The sequence below is a fragment of the Zalophus californianus genome, chromosome X (genome assembly GCF_009762305.2).
Source record: "Zalophus californianus isolate mZalCal1 chromosome X, mZalCal1.pri.v2, whole genome shotgun sequence".
Lineage (NCBI taxonomy): Eukaryota > Metazoa > Chordata > Mammalia > Carnivora > Otariidae > Zalophus > Zalophus californianus.
This window is the reverse complement of record NC_045612.1, coordinates 29,792,534-29,803,457: the sequence shown is the minus strand read 5'-3', so window position 1 is coordinate 29,803,457 and position 10,924 is coordinate 29,792,534.

Here is a 10,924-nt window from a genome sequence, read left to right as displayed (position 1 = left end):
ACAACCAAAATATGTCAACTTCATATTAGAAGAAATAATATAGAAATAATTGCTAATGGAGTGCCTGGGTGGCTCCATCAGTTAAGCGTCTGCCTTCGGCTCAGGTCATGATCCTGGGGTCCTGGGATTGAGCCCCGAGTCAGGCTCCCTGCTTATCAGGGAGTCTGCTTCTCCCTCTCCCTCTGCCTCTCCCCCTGCTTGTGCTCTCTCTCTCTCCCAAATAAATAAGCAAAATCTTTAAAAAAAATAATTGCTAATATTTACTGAACACATGCTATTGAACACATCTTATGTGCACTATCTCATTAACACTTAAATAAGCCTATGAGGTAGATATTATTTGAATACTATCCTCATTTTACACATGAGGAAACTGAGGCTTAAAATCTTAAATAACTTGTTCAAATTCACACTACTAAGTAGAATAGACAGCTGAGCCTCCAAGTGTCTCCCTCGGGAGCACCCAACTATTCCCTCCCTCCCCATGACTTAGGAGGAGGCCCTAGGTGGCCTGGATTTCACTTACCTCTCCAGCCTTCTTCAACACAATTTGTATCCAGCAAGACAGAAGTACTTTCAGGTCCCTGAACAGGCCACATTCCCTACATAGGACCCTCTTCCCTTCATCTTTACCTGACTGAATCTTACTCATCCTTTTGGTCTCAGCTTAGACATCACTTCCTCCAGAAGTCTCTGCTCTCCAAGTCTGGGTTAGGTGACCTTCCTCTGTGCTTCTATAGTTCCCCCTCATTTCACCACATTGTATGACAATTGCCCATCTCCTGATCTGTCCCCTCTGCTAGACTGAGAATTTGGGAAGAGCAGAGACTAGGTGTGTCTTGCTCCCCTCTGCATTCCCAGCTCCTGATGCAATGCCTGGCATATAGTAAGTTCCCTATCCACAGAAACTTCTCTACTTGAGACATTTCTCAGAGTCACAAAGTTGTACGGAGAGCAAACATCACCAACTCTGTCACTAGCAGATAGTTATTGATCATCATTTTGGTCTCTGGCATTGGTGTTCATCAGGCATGTTTGCTGTGGTTTTGCTTAAGTTTGAGCAGTTTAATGAACATTATTAACATATATCTGATACATACAAAAGCAGTGGGAGTGTTGAAAGTTCCAATAAGAAGTGATGTAGGATTACAATAGAAATGAAACTAGAATATGAAAGTTATCAGGGTTGCACAAAAATGTACATAAAGAGTAGTGAATATCCCTTTTTTTTTTTTTTTTAAGTAGGCTCCACACCCAGCTTGGAGCTCAACGTGGGGTTTGAACCCACGGCCCTGAGATCAAGACCCAAGCCGGTATCAAGTCAGATGTTCAACCGACTGAGCCACCCAGGCACCCTGAGTAGCGAACATTCTGATGGGCAAATACAAGATCATGCAACATGTGAAGTATGCTGTGCTTATGAAGAACCTCCACCCCCCAAAATTAAGAAGAATCACCTATCTCAACTGAGGAAGTAAGTGTCCTAGGCTAATTCCCAGAGCACCTTATCTTGGGATGTGGGTAGAGCTAGAGGTCTTTGCCCACCTTCCAAAAGTCTTTTTTCAATCCTTTTATGACACATTACCATCCTGAGCTTCTCTGAAAACTATTATTAGGAAATCTTGAATTTAAAGATGTTATAGCAAAAAGCCAGGATAATCAATCTTTATAAAGAAGGGTCCCATTGTCTTAAAAAATAAAAAAAGGCAGTGAATCCCTCCCATTGTGTATCCCCTTGCTCCATCTATATGGGATTTTACAAAATATTATCATCTAGATTTTGTAATATATTACCATTTTTTGAGTGCCCATTAGAGGTCAGGCACTTCTTAACATTATCTCATTTAATCCTCACAATGTCCCTGTGAGACAGATATTATTATCTCCTTCTAGGTTAGGAAACTGGACTCTGAAAGGTTAAGTAGCTTCCCCAAAGTCACACAACTATGAAGTGTTTATACTGGAATTGGAAACATTATTTTGTTGGATCCAACATGCTCTTTACACTACACCAGCCTGCCTCCCCTAAGTTCATCCTTACAATCATGTAAATGAAGGAAAGAAAATTATTTCCCCCCTACTTGAATGAAAACAGGGAAGTCCAGAAATGCTTAAGGTTCTACTACTAGGTGGTGGTAGGGATAGAAGTAAACTCAGATCTTCTGTCTCAGATCACCATACTTTTACTTCACTGATTGGTAAAAGGCTAATGGTCAGAACCTTTACAAGGAGAGACACCCGGGTGGCTCAGTAGGTTGTCTGCCTTCGGCTCAGGTCATGATCCCGGGGTCCTGGGATCCAGCCCCGCACTGGGCTCCCTGCTCGGCGGGGAGCCTGCTTCTCCCTCCCCCTCTGCTCCTCCTCCCCGCTTGTGCTGTCTCTCTCTGCCTCAGGTAAATAAATAAAATCTTTAAAAAAAATTTACAAGGGCTGGACTTTCTCAATGACCAAGGAGTATGTGCCTGGGGAGAGGGCAGCGGGGGCAGGCTTGCTCTGTTGGTGGGAGGGGAAGGGAACCAGCAGCAGTGGCTCTAGCTCTTGGATTGTGCTCCCCAGCTGCTAAGCACTTGCTCGGACCTGGCTTTTTGGCGACATTCCTAATCTGCTCAGTGGAAACTGCCCATTGCTGACTTTGACCCTTCAAATGCAATCCTGGCCAGACTGTGTGGGGCATGATAGGTTTTGTGTGTCCTTTCAAAACACTATGTTCTGGATTAGGCTTTTGGACAATTGGTTTGGACAAACTGGTCTTGTATGACTAATTGCATCTTGTCCCATGAACCTTTAGGGAAGTTGAACAGAATGACCCATTTGAGGATCAACTCTTCTTGTGCTATCCTGGAACCCAGGGCTGGCTGGGACGGGCCAGGGTGCTAAGGGCAGATATTAAAAACCTAAGGACAGATTCCAGTCAGATTTCCTGAAATGATTTCCCTGGGAGTTATAGGTTTTAAATTTTAATAAGATTGGACCCCCTTTCTGATGTGTATGTGTGTCTATCCCTGTGGATTCCAAATATTGCTATTGAGTTTAGCTTGCCATTAATCCAATATTAAACATTTTCTAAAGCAGTTGCATAACAGTGATGTCAGCACACAAGATAAATGTATGAAAATGTAGAGGACTTCTGCCTCCAGCCAAGAGGCAGTAAGTAACAAGGACTGGATTAACCCTTTGCCTGAAACAACAACAACAAAAACCCATAGAAAATGCATGAAACAATAGTTTTCAGGACACATCAGGCAATGTAGGAAAAGTAATCCCTGAAATATGGTTAAAAAGGTGAACCTTCCAACCCAGGCTGGATACAAAAACTGTGTGGCTCAGTACAAAATAAAAAAAAGTAGGGGCCTGGGACACCAGGGTGGCTCAGTCAGTTAGGCGCCTGCCTTCAGCTCGGGTCATGATCCCGGGGTCCTGGGATCGAGCCCCACATCAGGCTCTCTGCTCAGCGGGGAGCCTGCTTCTCCCTCTCCTGCTCCCCCTGCTTGTGCTCTCTCTCTCTGACAAATAAATAAAAGTCTAAAAAAAAAAAAAAAGTAGGGGCCCTTTACTCAAAAGGCAGGAAAAAAGTTTTCCTTTCTTCCAGTCCCTCAAGCTGTCATGGTGATTTTTATGTGCTATTGAATGTTGCATTCCTTCAAGCATGAGACGCTTTCAGGGCAAATGCAGACTGTCAGACATGTCCAGAAGCTGTGCCCTCTGACAGGCACGCACACACATGCTTACCGCACACCGGCTGCTGGCTTCTCCCTCACACCAGCTGCTGTATGGATGCCCCGAGGAAGAGGAGCAAGGAATCGGCACTTCCCATAAATCTGACCCTCCCAGCGACGGTGGATGAGAAGCCCCCTGGGGTACTGAAAACTCTGGGCCAGGATGATTTGGTACCTGGATAAATGTAGGCAAGAGGCCCATCCCTGCGCAATCTTCCGCTGAATGTACTGTGGGCTGCCGGCCTGCGACAGGGATGGTTGGCACCGTGCCCTGCCCTCATACACCACAGGGACAGACATCTGATTCTGATTCTCCCTGTGCCCAGGCCCAAGTCCCACTGAAGACAAGAAGGTGGCACTAGTTGCTGGGCAAGGGAAGAGAGGGGGAGGCTGAGGGGCCAGAGGGTGAGGGAACCTATCCCAGAGAAGCAGTGAGACAGAGGAGGAAAGGGGCATGTGCGAACCCCGGTCCCAAGCCTTTAGTGCATGCTCTGCAGTCCCATGGGACTTTACTTACAAAACACACAAAGATAAAATTATTAGGAATTTCAAGATGGTGACCACAGAGCAGTAAATCCAAACCTGGGCCCTTTGGAGTTTGGGGCCCTGTGCTACTTGCTGCAGCTACCAGTCCGTGAAGCTGTTCCTATTTACCAGGGAGGGGGACCAAGGCAGCCTGGCAGACTTCCTGAATTAAGGAGACATGGCTGAGCATCTGGAGACACCCAGGCAGCTAGGGCACATAAGAAAGAACAGCAGAGAGGGGAGAACACAGATCTGCAGATGGTGCCCCTCAAATACTCAGCAGAGTACTAAGCAGTGCATTCAGGTGAGAAGGCTACCCGAGACAGGAAAAGAACCATCTGAAAGAATTAGAGGACAAAGTGCCTGGTGCACACGTAAGACCAGAAACAGTGCCTGATCCCACCAGCCAGAATGGAAAACCTCATGAGTTACAGGGCATCAAGTAGAGAACAGATAGGTCTTGCCTGAGTAGTGCAGAATAATACTAAGAAGCTCAAGAAGATTTACAGAAATACAAAAAGATTCAAGATCCAACATAATGAAATTGACAGTGCCTGGTATCCAGTCAAAATCATAAAAGAGGCAAGGAAATACAACCCATAATGAGAATAATCAATTGTCAAAAAGCAGAAATGTTAGGATTAGCAAAGAATATTAAACCAGTTAATTGTATTCCATATGTTTAAAAAATTAAGTAGAAACATGGAAGATAGGCAAAGGCAAGAAAATAAAAGATAAACAAGTGGGGCCACATGGAACTAAAAAGCTTCTGCCCAGCAAAGGAAACCATCAGCAAAATGAAAAGGCAACCTATAAAATGGGAGAAAATATTTGCAAACCATACATCTAATAAGGGGTTAATATATCCAAAATATATAAAAACTCATACAACTCAATAAGCAAAAGGCAAAACTAAACAATCCAATTAAAAAATGGGTAGAGAAACTGAATAGACATTTTTCCTTTTTTTAAAAAATTTTTTCCAAGATTTTATTTATTTGAGACAGAGAGCGCACAAGGAAGGGGGAGGGGCAAAGGAAGAGGGAGAAGCAGGCTTCTCACTGAGCAGGGAGCCCGATGCAGGACTCGATCGCAGGACCCTGGGATCATGACCCGAGCCGAAGGCAGATGCTTAACCGACTGAGCCACCCAGGTGCCCCTGAATAGACATTTTCCCAAAGAAGACATACAAATGGCCAACAGACACATGAAAAGGTGCTCAACATCACCAATCATCAGGGAAATGAAAATCAAAACCACAATGAGGTATCACTGCATATTTATTAGGGCTATCATCAAAAAGACAAGTGATAAGTGTTGGGGAGGATGTGGAGAAAAAATAATGCATGCATTATTGGTGGGAATGTAAATTTGTGCAGCCAATATAGAAAACAGTATGGAGGTTCCTCAAAAATTTAAGAACAGAACTACAGTAGCTTCCCCCCTCAGATAAGTCAGATCATCTGTAAACAAATAAAAATGAGGCTAGCAGTAAATTCTCTAGCACAATAGAAGATGGAAGACAGTGCAGTATCTTCCAAGAGCTGAGAAAAAAATAACAGGCAACCAAGAAATGTGCGGCTAGAAAAATATTTCAAGGCAAAAACATTTTAGTTAAGGAAAAACAAACTTACACACAATAGACTTACATCAAATTTATGAAAGATGTACGTCAGAAGGAAAAGAACTAACAACTCTGAGATGCCAAAAGGAATGAAGAAAAAAAATTGGAAAATATGTAAACTATATTGTATAAAATAATTCGTATATATACATAAGTATAAAATATATATTATATATATTGTATATAAAAAGAATATATTTTATACATTGTATAAAATAATTTGTTCATTTGTTCAGCAAGTATGTATCACCTACTATAGTAGACTGAATGTCTACCCAAGATAACAGATCCTAATCCCTAGAACCTATAAAATGTCACCTTATGTAGAAAAAGGGTTTTTGCATATATGATTAAGGATTTTGCAATGAGATTATTTTGAATTATCTGAGTGGTTCCAAAATGCCATCACAAGTGTCCCTATAGGAGAGAGGCAGAGGGAGATTACAGGGAAGAGAGCCATATGATAGAAGCAGAGTCCAAGAAGATGCCATGCTGCTAGCTTTGAAGATGGAGGAAGGGGACAAGAGCCAAGGAATGCAAGGAATGCAACTCTAGGTATTGGCAAAGCCAAGGAAACTGATTTTCCCTTAGAGCCTCTAGGGGGTGTGTGGCCTTGCCAACACTTTGATTTCAGCCCAGTGAAGCTTTTTTCCAACTTCTGGCCTCTATAACCGTGAGAGAATTAATTTCTATGAATTTCAGTCACCAAATTTGTGGTCATTTGTTACAGCAGCCACAGGAAACAAATGCACCTAAGTGTTTGGGATAATCAAGGGACAAAACAAAGCTCTCCGCCCTGATGGAGCTTAAACTCTGCTCTAAGGAGTAAACAGACAATATACCATAAGGATATTCAACAAGTAAATTGATATTTTAAATACAGTGGCTATGGTAAGCCTCATTGAGAAAGTGGTGACTGAGCAGACTTTTAATTTGTGGTGTTTATTTTTAAAAAGAGGACAAAACTAAAATACTGGATACTACCGTGTAAGTTGGGGAAGAGGTGATCAGTATCTGAAGTGTTCTAACATCCATATATTATCTGGAAGAATTGATATTAACTCAAGACTTTGTTAAGCATACATGCTAACATATCAAGGGTAACCAATGAAAGAACAGACACAGAATATATAATTTCCAAATTAAGTAGTGGGGGAAAATGGAATAAGAAAATAAACAAAATTCAATTTTTTTAAGCTGAGAAAGGAGAAAAAGCAAAGGAAATTAGAACAGATAGGCAGCAACCAGTAAGATGTTAGAAACAAATACAAATAAATGTGACCACAGAGATGCAAATGGATATTATCTGCCAGTTAAAAGCCATTGTCAAATAAGGGGCAGAAAGCGAAAATCCACCTAAAATGGAAAGACACCCCTAAAACATAAGAACACAGAAAGGCTGACAGTTAAGTAATGAAGAAACATACCAAGCAAATACTAGCCAAAAGCCAGAGTAGTTATATTAATGTAAGTCAAAACAGAATTTAAAACGCATTGTTTGCGACCTCATGAGAGGGTCACTACAGCAAGATAAAAGGTGCTACATTGTAATGCTCCTTTCTCAATTTTTGATAGGTTAAAACTAAAGACAAAATATTGATAACAATACAGAATATTCAAGAACCTAGTTAACAAACTTGGTTGGAAACTGCTATGAATATTCACGTGCAAATCTTCTCATGCACACGGAGCAAGTTTCTCCAGTGTGAGGGTGGAACCACTTGACCATAGGGTTTGTACATTTTCATAAAACACTACAGACAGAATTCAAGTTCTGTGTACCCCTCTTCCTTATTCCCCCTCATTCTCCCCCAAGAGATTACCACAGTCCTCGATGTGGTCTTTATCATTCTAACGCATATTTAAAATTTACTAGTTCAAATGTTTATGTGTAGCCCTTAAACATTATGAAGTATTATTTATACTTTTAAAATTTTAAATAAGGAATTTTAATTATTTACTTTTTATAAGTTATTTAAAATTTACATAAATGGGTGGGCACCTGGCTGTCTCAGTCAGAAGAGCATGTGACTCTTGATCTCAGGGTTGTGAGTTCAATCCCATGCTGGGTGGAGAGATTACTAAAAAAAATAAACTTAAAAAAAATAAAACTTATGTGAATGGTATCATACTGGATGTGTATTCCACCTTGCATTTTCCACCACTGTTTTAGAGATTTATCTGTGGATATAGTACTAATTCATTCAACTGTTATATAACATTTATTATAAATCTTATACATCTGTATGTTTTATAAATTCAAAGTTTAAATGTTATATACTTTAAAATGTATCACAATTTATCCATTGTGTTGTTGAACAGTCTGTTCCAATTTTTTTACTAATTAGATGATATAGCAATATTCTTGTGTAGTTCTTTGTACATGATGTGAGAATTCCTCTAGGATATATATCTTGGATTAGAACTGCTCAGTTTTAAGATGTGGGCACCTTTGACTTTACAAAACATCACCAAATTGCTTTTCAAAATAGTTGTACCAATTTATATCACCACCATTGAGTTTACATTGCTGATCATAACTGTCATCTAGTGCTGAGACTTTTCCATTTTTGCCAATCTGATACATGTGAAATTGTACCTGTTTTATTTTGCATCCCCATGATTAGATTGATCTTATAAATTCAATGGCCATTGGGGTTTCCTCTTCTGTGAAATGCCTATTCATATTGTTTGCTCACTCTTGAGTATCCTGTTTTTCTGACTTATAAAGCTTGTAATTTACGCACAGTAAAATTCATTTTGGTGTATACCTCCCAAGTTTTAACAAATGCCAAGTGTAACTCCACAATTAAGATACAAAATGGTTCCATTGCCTCCTGAGATTCCCTCTTGCTATCCCCTTTGTGGTCAAGTGCCTCTCCCCACACCAACCCATGCTAATCATTAATCTGTTTTCTACTCCTAGTTTTGCCTATTGCACAATGTAATGTAAATGAATTATGCCATATGCAGCCTTTTGAGTCTAGCTTTTTCATTTAACGTAACGCATAGAAGAGACACATTGTTGAATGTATCAATAGCGTGTTCCTTTTATTTTTTATTTTTAAAGATTTTATTTATTTGACAGAGAGAGACACAGCAAGAGAGGGAACACATGCAGGGGGAGTGGGAGAGGGAGAAGCAGGCTTCCCGCGGAGCAGGGAGCCCGATGCGGGGCTCGATCCCAGGACCCTGGGATCATGACCTGAGCCGAAGGCAGACGCTTAACAACTGAGCCACCCTTTTTTTTTTTTTTTAAGTTCTCTACCTAACATGGGACTTGAACTCTCAACCCTGAGATCAAGAATCATATGCTCTACCGACAGCCTGAGCCAACCAGGTCCCCCAGTAATTTGCTCCTCTAAATTGCCAAGCAGTGGGGCGCCTGGGTGGCTCAGTTGGTTAAGCGTCTGCCTTTGGCTCAGGTCATGATCCTGGGGTCCTGGGACCGAGCCCCGCATAGGGCTCCCTCTTCAGCGGGAAGCCTGCTTCTCCCTCTCCCGCTTCCCCCTGCATGTGTTTCTGCTCTCGCTATCTCTGTGAAATAAATAAAATCTTTAAAATAAATAAATTGCCAAGCAGTATTAGTATTCCACTGCATGTATGTACCAACCAGTTGTTTATTCACCAGCTGTTTTAAGTTATTGGGAGTTATAAATAAAACTACTGCATTTACATACAGGCTTTTGTGTGAATATAAGTTTTCATTCCTCTTGGGTAAATTAGGAGTGGGATTTCTAGGCATCTTTAATTTTAATATGCATACTTAAGAGTCCAAAGTTAGTATCTTTGTCCTTCTTCTGAACAGAGGCCTGACTACATTTAGATTCCAAACTCTTTCCATCTTCTCTTATTAGTGCCAATCTTTTTACCTTCCCCAACAAAATTAGTCATTTTACTTTCAGTCCATCTTTATTTGAATATATGAACATTTCAACAATTAATATGATCACCATGGCTACTTGCATCCCACTCATTTCTCCTAAAAAGCACATTTTAATGATCTGCTTTGGAATGATAAACTGGAAGTGAACAGAATGTTCTAGTATTATGATAGGACCTGCTCTCCCCAAAATACATATTCTTGGATGATAGAACCTGATCACCTGTTTTATGTAAGATGCTGCACACTGGTCCGGAACAACTGACTTCTCTAGTCCACTTCAGCTGTGAAGGAAATGACCTTCTGTTTATTACTGCCTACATTAGAGTCGAGGGAGAAGGCTAGCAGAGGCCCCCATGGGCCTCACTTCAAGATCCTGAGGCTTTTATGCTACTCTTGTCTATTGTTAAAACATTTGACCCGTGTATATGTAACTTCCTCTTAATCAAATGCAAAACCGTGTTAAGCAGAATAGTTAATATTCCTAAACATTTTATGAATTATAAAGTATTTTAAGAATACTTATGAAAGTCAGACAAAAGGCAGAAATGTTTGTGCAGTACCTTTCTACATCATAATCAAAGCTCCTTAACTCAGAGTAATTAGAAACAAATCTTTGAAAAATGCCAACTCCACAGCCTGTATTGCAACCAGTGTTTTAGGACAGACATGTAGGTCTGATTCTAGGAAAATTGCCTTTGCTTTTTTTGTGTGTTATCTTTTTAAAATCTAGCAAATTCCATACTGCCCTTTTAGATATGTTAACCACTGTGAAGAATTTCCAATTATCTTTTTTCAATTATCTTTTAGAAATATTTTCACAAGATACTAACATACCAATGATTTAAATAAATCAACAATGAAATAGATGTACTTAATAAAAACTAGAAAATGTTTTGTTTTGGTATGTATGTATGTATGTATGTGTGTGTGTGTGTGTCTGTGTGTATGTATGTATTTATATTTATCTATTTATCTACTTACTGTATTTACTAATAGGCTCCACACCGAGTGTGGAGCCCAATGCGGGGCCTGAACTCACGACCCCAATATCAAGACCTTAGCTGAGATCAAGAGTCAGACATTTAACCAACTGAGCCATCCAGGGGCCCCTGGTAAATGTTTTAAAAAATAACTTCTGGGGCGCCTGGGTGGCTCAGTCGTTAAGCGTCTGCC